Here is an 11,656-nt window from a genome sequence, read left to right as displayed (position 1 = left end):
TCCCAAATCCCAAACCATGGAAAAGATAGTATCCATCAAAGAATTTCAACTCTTTTTCCTCCAATAATCTTAATTCCCAAAAAGCCAATCCTTCTCAGTGGCAAAAATAAATAAATCTGTATGATTTGGTTTTTAAACCGACACTTTCCCCCTAATGTATCCCCCTAATATATTATAGGATGTATTCATGCTTCATGGAGAAAGTTTGGGAAACAAGATGACAAAGCAAAGGTCACTTAAGATTTCACTTGCCTGGATGGAACTCAAAACTCTCATACTAAGTGGAGTAAGTCAGAAAGAGAAAGACAAATACCATATGATATCACTAATATCTGCAATCTAACCTATGGCACAAATGAACCTTTCCACAGAAAAGAAAATCATGGACTTGGAGAAGAGACTTGTGGTTGCCAAGGGGGAGGGGAAGGAAGTGGGATGGGCTGGGAATTTGGGGTTAACAGATGCAAACGATTGCCTTTGGAATGGATTAGCAATGAGATCCTGCTGTATAGCCCTGGGAACTATATCTAGTCCCTTATGGTGGAGCATGATGGAGGATAATGCGAGAAAAAGAATGTGTACATGTATATGTGACTGGGTCACCTTGCTGTACAGTAGAAAATTGACAGAACACTGTAAACCTGCTATAATGGAAAAAATAAAAATCATTTAAATGTTCTTGCCAACAATGGCCACTGTAAGTATTTTAATACATACTTTTCCTTTCTTTTACGTGTATACAGATAGATAATTTCTTTCACAAACTATGCAGAGACATAAGGTCTTTGGGTCTACTTATTTCATTTAGCAACGGATTATAAAATTTCCATACCAATTGATATTCTCCTTAAGATGCTGCCTAATGGCCACATCCAGGTCCATCTTTTGAAGGTACTGTAGGCTTCTCTAGTAAGACATTAAGGGCATTATGATGTTTTTCTGTCATAAATAAGGCTTTGAGGGACCTCTTTATATGAATATCTTTTTTTTTTTTTTGTCTTTTTGCCATTTCTTGGGCCGCACCTGTAGCATATGGAGGTTCCCAGGCTAGGGGTCGAATCGGAGCTGTAGCCGCCAGCCTATACCACAGCCAGAGCGACTCGGGATCCGAGCCACATCTGCAACCTACACCACAGCTCACAGCAACGCTGGATCCTTAACCCACTGAGCAAGGCCAGGAATCGAACCGGCAACCTCATGGTTCCTGGTCGGATTCGCTAACCACTGAGCCACGACGGGAACTCCTATATGAATATCTTTAACTTCATCTCTGACTGTCCTTAGGACAACCTCTGATACATGTACTTTCTGTTCTTAACATATAAACACACTTCTAACCTTTGGCTATCTTCAAGTTTCTCCCTTCGATTGCACATATTTAGGCGTAATTTCACCATCAAACAGTAACACAAATGGAGACGCAAAACAAACAGGACAAATATGCCTCCCGCAGACCCAGAAACATCTCAAAAACTGGAGGTGTCTGTTAAGGAAACCTGCAAAGGCCAGACGAGAGATGAGCTATTTCCAGGAAAGCCAAATGAAGTGAGCTCTCTGCTGATGCGAAAGGGGAGCTTCAAGAGGAGTAACCCAAAACACAATTCCAAACTGAATTTCCAACACATGGAAAAGCACATGCTACTGAAGAAAGTAACGCAGTTGGGGACGTCACTGGTACACCGTGCAAAAACAGTGCATTATTTCCAGTGAGTAATACATAAAACTGCAGCAATAGGTGTAGATTAAATCGTCAAAGATAAAATCGCTGGTGGATATGCGAGTCACATCTGTGTGTTTTGTTTCTTTTTATTCAAGGGAAGCGCGCATACATTTAAAGAGTGAGAGTCTTACAAGGCATTTTACAGAAAGCGGCAGAAGTCACACCCATCCTCTTTTTTTTTTTTTTTTCCTTGCCAGAGGCAGCCACTTTCTTACTTTTTTAATCTGGTCCTCTTACCATTAACCTTAATATCCCTAATAGCTTATTTATATATTTTTCCACCTAATATTTTTCTGGCTTTTTATTAAATCAGACTATTGAGATTACTTCCTCTCTCTCTTTCTTTTTTTTTTTTTAGTTAAAATCATTATATTTTGTCTTTCCACTAGGCAAGATGAGATTTTAGCTCTTTCTCAACATCAACACATATCACTCTGTTATCTATCAGTCTAGCCATGTGTGGGTGTGAACTCTGGATAGATCAATAATCAGTGGTTACATGATTATAGTAACATTATTCCCAGTTATTTTCTGCACAATGTTGTTTTTCCAAAAGTTAATCAGTTTTTTCTTTGCTTAGTTTTGTATGTACTTACTATTGAGTCGACCTCAACCTGTCCACCAATTTAGCCAAGAATTGTCTACAGACATTCACTTGTCTGAATCAAGACATGCAGATGCCTCAAAACTCTTCTGTAGGAGGTCCTGTTGTGGCTCAGCAGATTAAGAACCCAACCTAGTGTCCCTGAGGATGCAGGTTCAATCCCTGGCCTCCCTCAGTGGGTTAAGGATCTGGCGTTGCTGTGAGCTGTGGTGTAGGCCGGCAGCAACATCTCCAATTAGACCCCTAGCCTGGGAACCTCCATATGCCGCGGGTGCAGCCCTAGAAGATACAAGACCAAAAATAAATAAGTAAATAAATTTTTAAAAAAGGAGGATGGGCCCGATACCAACTCTTAAGTCCTTTGTAATCCTGGCTTTCTCTAATAAAGCCAGGTATCCCCATCAAAGGAGAAGAAGGAGGAGGAGGAGGAGAATGAGGAGGCGGGGGGAAATAGAAGAAGGTTACTGAATGACTACGAGGGTAACAAATAGTGTTACTACTAATAAGTAGTATTAGTGCTATATTATTGCATCCTTACAGTGTCTAGTACAGATTATTTATTAAACATACGTGACTATTATTACTGAGAGAGTTATATTTCATTTGTCTTGCTCTCCCACAAAGCTCTTAAACATATGCTAGGTTTAAAACTTTTGGTCATCCTCATGTCATTTTATTCATTTGTTCACTTATCATTCACTTGTTTACTTAACATGTATTTCTTGGCTAACCATTAAAGGTTAGGCACCATTCTACTTGCTGTAGATGCACTGAAGACTCGACAATGTCTTTGAACAAAAATTAGGCAGGTGATGACAAAAAAAAAAAAGAGAGAGAGAAGAAGAATAGAAGAAGAAGGAGAAGGAGATAGAGAAGGAGGAGAAGAGGAAGAAGAAGGAGGAGGAGGAGGAGAAGGAGGGAAGGAAAGAAGCCAAGGAGGAAGAGGAAACCAGGGAGACAGAGGTGCCCCTGCATGAGCATAGCTAACCTGGTGACAGGGAGCGGCTCCCAGTGTAGTGGGGGGCTCCACATCTGGTCCTCTCGGGGCACCGGGCAGACCATCCCAGGTCTAAAGGGCAGAAGTTGTCACCTTTCATTTTGTCCCTAAGGTGGTTTCCTCGGTTCTTCTCTCATTGATCTTAATCCATCCTACCTGCCTTTCCCCTTCAAAACTCGTTACAGTTGTCCCTCGGTATCCATGGGGGATTGATTCCAGGATCCCCTCTGATACCCAAATCCACAGATGCTCAAGTCTTCAGTAGCATCAAATACCACCATGCAATGAACAGTCAGCCCTCTGTATCCCGGGTTCTGCATTCTCAGATACAAACAGAGGGCCAACTGTAATTAACTTACATGATCAAGGGCAGGATATAGCCCTTCAAAGGGACTGGTACGGCCCACAGAGTGTGTTTTTCTTTTCTTTTCTTTTTTTTCTTTGTCTTTTTTTTTTTTTTTTTTTTTTTTTGGCCATTTCTTGGGCCACTCCCGAGGCATATGGAGGTTCCCAGGCTAGGGGTCGAATCGGAGCTGTAGCTGCTGGCCAACACCAGAGCCACAGCAACTCGGGATCTGAGCCATGTCTGCAACCTACACCACAGCTCACGGCAACGCCAGATCCTTAACCTACTGAGCAAGGGCAGGGATCGAACCCGCAACCTCATGGTTCCTAGTCAGATTCGTTAACCACTGAGCCTCAACGGAAACTCCCTCCCAGAGAGTGTTTTGAACATTGCGTTGGAATGCCTTTTGACAGGCCTGTCTCCTCTGTGCCTCAGGCTCCCCTGGACTGGTTACAGCCTCCACGTCTTTTAAGTGACCTGCTTGGCTTGTGAATGCCAGTGAGCAGTGACACCTGCCTTACACCCTGTGTGCCCTCCTGATTTTGTTTCCTGTGTCCTTCATCCCCCACCACACAGTGAAGCTGTTGAAGGCAGGAGCTCTCAGTAAAGCTGCCTCCCTGCTGCTCCGTCCATCAGAGCGGGAACAGGAATCAGACGTGTGTTCCATTACCTGCCATTGACGGCGATCCCAAACACTTTCCATGTGATACCTCATTTCATCCTAAAACACGGGAGGAAATCAAGGCACAGCGTCGACAGCTTGGCCAAACTCACCACGTGGAAACCGCAGGACTCCAAACGCTTCTGACTTCACAGCCTCTGTGCGCCATCATCATGGTCAAGGTCAGTCACTGCCATTGACCTTGGACATCTCTGGAGTTAATTAAATCCGGAAAGTCAAGAAGAAGACTGAGTCAAGGCCTCTGGATTTGAATATTTACTCACTCAGTTCCTTAACTCATTTCCTCTCTGAATGAGGAAGCCTATTGGGCAACAAGGTCTGGGTCCTGTCTCTAAAATTAGAAGTAGAAGAATTCCCATTGTGGCTCAGTGGTAACAAACCCAACTAGGAACCATGAGGATGTGGGTTCAATCCCTGGCCTTGCTCAGGGGGTAAAGGATCCGGCATTGCCGTGAGCTGTGGTGTAGGTTGCAGACCTGGCTCAGATCCCACATTGCTCTCGCAGCAGCCGACAGCCGCAGCTCCCATTCAACTCCTAGCCTGGGAGCTTCCATATGCCCTAAAAAGCAAAAATAAAATAAAGTAAAATGAGAAGAACAGACCACGTGTATCCATCCATTGCCCAGGGGAGGCTCTTTTGTTTATTATGTACTTCTTCCCCAAGAACCAGTCAGAACTGCAACTTTTCTAAATAAAGGTCAGGAAAAAAACACTAAGCAAAACTGAAGAGCATACCTTTCAGAGCAAAGCAATAGCTTGGGCTTGGGACGTGTTCCCGGTTTTTTTTTCAATGAGGTCTTTGATCGTTGTAGGCATGCAACACACCAGGTATAAGCCATTTTCTTAGCCTAGAAGTTTGCAAGACAAAAACATTTGGAATTGCTTTGAAAGGCCAGGCATTTAAAGTTCCCAAAATAATGACTTATTAATAAAACTCTCCATGGCTCCTAAGTGAATGTTATTAACAAGCCCTATTGAATCGGTCCATATAATCTGATTAACTGGAATAAAAGAGGCATCTAGATTCCCAGTAATTCGCTGAACTTGCACGACACCAAGAGGCCTGGAAAAGTGGCTCAGAGCCTTGGGGAATCTTGAAATAATGCTTTCTTCTTTTAGGGCCATACCTGCAGCATATGTAAGTTCCCAGGCTAGGGAGTCGAATCGGAGCTACCGCTGCTGGTCGACACCACAGCCACAGCAACTTGGGATCCAAGTGACCTCGGCAACCTACACCGTAGCTTGAAGTAACCTACTGAGAGAAGCCAGGGATCAAACCCAGATCCTCATGGATACTAGTTGGGTTCTTAACCCGCTGAGCCACAACAGGAACTCCTGAATAATATTAATGGGGCCTTTTTACTTGATTCATATCATTTTTTTTTCTCAACAGTGATCGGCAAAATTGGGGGGTGAGAAGCGTGAAGCGGTTGTCTGCTTGAATCCCCCAGGACCCCATTGAGATGAAGAGACATGTGATCCTCAGGCCCCAAGCTCTGGAGGCAGAAACAGGCATCCTGACCTGCTCTGGCTTCAGGAAGGCCCCCAGGTGGCAGCCCCAGGTGGTTGTCCCTGCTTCTTCATCCCTGTGGCTCCAGCAAAGGCTGTTTCCAGCTTGACTGTCCCCCTCCACCACCTGCCTGGCTTCCCTCATAGCTTCCAGGGGTCCGGAGGAGACAGCTCAGCTTTGTGACTTCAGAACGGGGAGGGCGGAGGAATGGGAGCTCTGCTGCCAGCAGGAATTGGCTAGATCAGACAAGTCCCCTGGTGAGGCTGCTGCTGTGTATAGATGAATCCAGAAGTGAACAGCCCCCTGGGAAGGGCCTTGGATCAGACCTCTCACACACACATTCCAAAAAAATGCTTTTACTTGGGTTTGCGGCATAGACATTGGGGTGAGCTACAAAGTCAGCTCCTCAGAAAGCTCTGGTCTTGGAAGTTCCCTTTGTGGAACAGTGGTTAAGGATCCCAGCTAGGATCCATGAGGACGTGAGTTTGATCCCTGGCCTCACTCAGTGGGTTAAGGATCCCATGAGTTGTAGTGTAGGTTGCAGATGAGGCTTGGGTCCCACGTGGCTGTGGCTGTGGTGTAGGCCTGCGGCTACAGCTCCAATTCAACTCTGGGAACCTCCAAATGCTGCGAGTGTGGCCCTGAAAAGCAAAAGAAAAGAAAAGAAAAGAAAAGCTCTGATCTTGAAGAAGCTTGCAGGAAGCGTGCTCTCGGAGGCTACCCAGCTTTTCCAGGATGGAGTGGCCATATGTTGCTGGACCAAGGCTGCTTGGAACAACACCGCTGACTTGTCCCTGAAGCCTCTGGAGCTTGGTCACCCTGCTGTTTGTGCTGAGGGCGCTGACCATACCTTCTGGAATTGTGAGGAACACTTTCTGGCCCAGTGCCAGCTGGAGAAGGAGAACAGGCTTGAGTCTGTTTGCTTCTTGAAAAATGTTGGCAACTGTCACTGAGGGGACCTCGAACTGCACTCAAGCAGCCGAGCGTGAAGAGAGGAATGGACCCCAGGCTCTGTCAAGGTGTTGACCTGTCCATGGACACTTGATAGGCAGGGATCCTAGCCGGGCCACAGCGTTGCTCCTCAGTGCCGTCCAGCTCTGGTTTAGGGAGCCTGGGCAATCCCGGCTGTCTGACCTCGGGGACAGGTCAGGTCTCTTTGCTGCGACTCAAATAAATGCTCACACAAATGGAAAAAATTCATCAAACGCCTGCCGCTTTGATCATCTCTGCCTCTTGTCACACCAGGTGATGGGCACACGGCTTTGTCAGGATGTGCACTGACTGGCTTCACCACCAGTGGACCAGGAAAATCATCTGTGCCCACCTCAGCACTCATGCCAATAATGACAGAAGGAGCTCCTATTCTTCATCGTGCTTTTTTGAACAATGCGCTGGGAGAAAGGGGATAATTGTTTGATGGGGAAATTGAGACTCAGCTCATTTACATTCGCTAGCAGAAGATGGAGAGAAGTTTTGTCATTTTAAAACATGAGATTTGTGTTTCTAGCCTTGACACAAAACTAGAAACCCCTCCTCCGACCCTTCTCTCCGCATCCCCCTCTCCCCTCCCCCTCCTCCTTCGCCTCTTCCTTCCCCTCCTCTCCCCCTTCCCATCTATCCTCTTCTCCCCTCCCCCTTCCCCTCCTCCCCTTCCCCTCCTCCATCCTTTTCTCCCCTCCCCCTTCCCCTCTCCTCCCCTCCCCCATCCTCTTCTTCCCTCCCCCCTTCTCCTCCCCCCCTCCCCCCCTCCTCCTTCTCCTCTTCCTTCCCCTCCTCTCCCCCTTCCCCATCTATCCTCTTCTCCCCTTCCCCCTTCCCCTCCTTCTTCCTCTTCTATCCCCTTCTCCCCTCCCCCTTCCCCTCCTCCGGTCCTTCTCTCCCCTCCTCCTTTCTCCCTTCCTCTCCCCCCTCCTCTCCCCTCCCCCTCCTCCCCCCTCTTCTCTCCCTCTCCCCCACCCTCTCCCCGTCTCTCAGAAACCAGCCACCAAGCGCCCTCCGGAGACCTCCCAGCCTGTGACGACTCGTTCTTCTCCTGAGGCCTCAGGCCCTGAGTCTTAGACGTGGAGGCTCGTGGTTTGTTTGCCTCGGGCCGCTGTATTTGCCCAGGCCGCTTTCCCGAGGTGACCCGAAGCGTCTCCTAAGGAGCGCCGGGGGCAGGCGGGGCGGGGACGAGCTCTGGGCCTCCTCGTCTGAGCGCCGCCGGCTCCTGGGGAGAAGGCCTGGTTTGTGTGACGGCCTCCACAGGCCCCAACTGCGGATTGTTTATTTACATTCAAGGGAGAAATATTGAAAAACGCAAACCAAAGCCAGCAGGAATTTGGACGGCGAGGTTCTGGGTGGCAAGGCAGCTTCTGTGAGGATTTCACAAGCAGGAGTTCAGAGGGGATTCCATCCAAATACTGAGTGTGCCTCCGTCGGCCAATAGAAACACAGAGTTTGGGGTGAAGGAGAAAAAGATGGCTTTGTTGCTTTGCCCGGCAAAGGGGGCCACAGCAGGCACGTGCTTTAAAGACGGTGCCCCTCTTGGGAGAGATTAGGAGGTGGTTTTATAGCTTGGGGAGTGGAAAATAGGGCCGCAGATAAGGATCAGGGTAGATGAGAGCTTGCACTGTTTTTTCAGGTTGGTGTTCAGCAGCCCCTGCACTGGTTCTGGTGGTCCTCCTCCTCCTTCCCAGGATGAAGAAGGCGTCAGCAAGTAGTTCTTCCACGTGGTCGGGGTTTTAGTTCTGCAGAAAGGCTCAAAGATAGTGTTGGGTACATTCCTTGAGTTAGAACCGGGACCCTGCCCCTAGGCCCTCTCTGGATGCCCCTCCCTGGTCTCTGCATCCCCTCCCTTCCTCGAGGAGCAACTGCCCTTTGGAACTCAGCGAAGGTCGTGGAAGCTGAACATTATTCCCTAAAAACAAAAAATGGAGGACACAGAAAGGCCTGTGTGCCCAGGAGCCTCAAAGGGCACTAGCTGATTGACAGCATTTTTGAGAATGGACACTCCCTTTTCTCAGCGTCGTGCTAGTCCTTCAGCACTCGCGTGCCAGGCCTGTTCTTTCCTGCTGTGGATCCATCTTGCTTTGGGTTATTCCGTGCTTTCTGGAGGCTACTTTGTACCAGATGCTTGACATGCTCCCCGCGTTTAATTATCACCATCCAGTGAGACAGGAACAGGACTATGCCTATTTTGCAAACGAGGAAACTGATACTGAGAGAAGCCAAGTCATTTGCTCAAGGTCAGAGAACAAGTGAATACAGACGCCAGAGTCCAGCTCATGTCCATCTGGCTTTACAGCCATACTGTTAACCACTGAGCTTCCCTGTCTTCCCAAGACACCCTGCTCCCTGGCTTTTTTTTTTTTTTAAGTTTCTCTTTAAATTCTAAATTGATTACATTCATAACCAGGATGATGTAAAAACTCCCACTTTTATTTTTTAAAGAGATCACTGTGGTACACAGGGATTCTCAGCCTCGGCACTATTGACATTTGGAGCTGGATAACTTTTGGGGGGGGGGAACACCCATGGCATATGGAGGTTCCCCGGCTGGGGGTCTAATCTAATCAGAGCTACGCAGCCACAGCAACGCCATATCTGAGTTGAGTCTGCGTGCGACCTACACCACAGCTCACGTTAACGCCAGATCCCTAACGCACTGAGCAAGGCCAGGGATTGAACCCGCAACCTTATGATTCCTAGTCAGATTTGTTAACCACTGAGCCACGACGGGAACTCCCATAGGTAAGTTTTTTGAAAATGAAAAGAAAAATAACATTTGATGCGTGTGCCTATCAGGTATCTAGAACTCTGCTTGTTGGCTTGTTTACATAAATTATCTCATCTAAGCAAGGAGACAAAAATGGATGGCTTGAGGAAAGGAACAATTAAAAGCCTCCTAGATTTGCAGCTTTGGCTCCTGCCTGTAGCAGATCCTCACTAAGGGACTTAAAAATCATCTATCAAGGTCCAGGTAGCCAGCCACTGCATCGACATGCCAAACCAAAGCCACTTAATTCAAGTGAATAAACTTGAATGTTTCTCAAGACAGTAAGCTTGCAGCTTATCTCATCTGAAAACCTATCTTATTTTTCTCCTCCTTAAAAAAAATTTTTGGAAAAAAAAAAATTGTGGGGGGGGAATCCCGTCATAGCTCAGCATTTAACAAACCTGACTAGTACCCATGAGGACTCGGGTTCGATCCCTGGCCTCACTCAGTGGGTTAAGGATCAGGTGTTGACATGAGCTGTGGTATAGGTAGCAGACTCGGCTCAGATCCCACACTGCTGTGGCTGTGATGTAGGCTGGCAGCTACAGCTCTGATTCCAGACCCCTAGCCTGGGATCTTCCATATGCTGCAGGTATAGCTCTAAAAAGGCCAAAACCAAAAAAAAAAATTCTTTTTTTTAAATCTACAGAAAAGTTAAAAAAAGAGTACAGTGAAGAAAGGTATTCTCCTATATAACTACAGCACTACTTATCACTCATATTTAAGAAATTAACATTAAATACCATCTAATAAACAGTTTCTGTCTAAATTTCTGCAATTGAAAATAATTTATTTCTTTTCCCCCAGCAAATCTAGGATCTTACCAAGTTTCCAGCATTGCATTTGGATGGTGTATCTCCAACCTGTTTTTGCACCTCTGATTCTCAAAAAATTCTTCCCAACATGGATCTAAGAGAACCTCCTTATGCATTTCATCTCTTGGATTCTCCAGTGGTTCTCAGTAAATTCCTAACAACATATCTGCAAATCTGAGGTCTGTTTCCTGTGACAAAATTTAAAAAACAGAGGTCAATACCTAGATAATTCCAGACTTACATATCAGTCTAAGAATGTCCTATAGCAAAGAATTCAAGCCAATGGCCTGCAGTTTCCATCTAGACCACACATCTGTTATTGTTTGTTCTACCCAGTCTGCATATATTCACATGCATACCGGTGTGCATGCTTAATAAGAATTTATGGCCAGAATCCCCCCTCATGGTGTGTGGAAATTCTCTGGCCAGGGATCGAACTCATGCCATACTGTAACCAGAGCCACAGCAGAAACTTCTTCAGGCCCTTAACTCAGTAAGCCACCAGGGAACTCCCAGGATTTTTAAATTAGGAAAATTTTTTTTAAAGACCTGGATTTCTGATTTTTTAAGAATGAAATCAGAAAAATTAGCAGCAATGGCTTCATATTCCCAAAAAGCAATAATTGGCTGAAATTAAGTAGCAGCTAATGCCTTCAGGTGGGCCTCCCCCTGCCACCTCGCCCCATCCCGATTTCCACAGTCCACAAGCTGGATAATATATGCAGTTGCTTTGTAGTAAGACAACAATGTAATGAAATATAGGAAACAGGGCAGCGGTTGGGGCGGGAGGCAGTGAAATTTGAAGCATTTTCAGTGGAGAGGAAAGGATTCTTTTAGAGACAGTCATCCGAAGCATAGAGACCCTAACTCTGGCATAGAGAAGGGACTCCTATTTTAAGTGATGTGACATCCACTTCATTAAGGTTATTGTAGATGGGAGTTCCCCTGTGGTGCGGCAGGTTAAGGATCCAGCATTGATGCTGCAGCTTAAGCTGCTGCTGTGGCAAGGGTTCAGTCCCTGGCCCGGAAACATCCACATGCCACAAAAGAAAAAAAAAGAAATTTATTGTGAATGGATTTGAATGAATCCTTCAGTTGGTTGCCATGGAAATGATGAACTAGTGAAGGCCGCCTAGTAGCCTGGGTCACATGACTTTAAAAGAAAGAAACTTTTGAAAATACCTAACTAAAGAATCTCTGGAATGAGAAGAAGGGTAAATTATTCAAG

General features: G+C 46.3%; 1 long non-coding RNA gene across 1 annotated transcript; it reads right to left on the bottom strand.

Moving 5' to 3' along the window:
• LOC110255767 lies at positions 4,030-10,616 on the bottom strand. The gene is made up of 3 exons (XR_002336576.1): positions 10,438-10,616; positions 5,085-5,197; positions 4,030-4,540 (listed from the first exon to the last, which is right to left on the bottom strand). It is a non-coding gene; the product is annotated as an uncharacterized LOC110255767 (long non-coding RNA).

This window comes from Sus scrofa, chromosome 11 (genome assembly GCF_000003025.6).
Source record: "Sus scrofa isolate TJ Tabasco breed Duroc chromosome 11, Sscrofa11.1, whole genome shotgun sequence".
NCBI classification, from domain to species: domain Eukaryota; kingdom Metazoa; phylum Chordata; class Mammalia; order Artiodactyla; family Suidae; genus Sus; species Sus scrofa.
The sequence above is the reverse complement of the archived record's forward strand: the minus strand, read 5'-3'. Positions and strand labels throughout refer to the sequence as shown.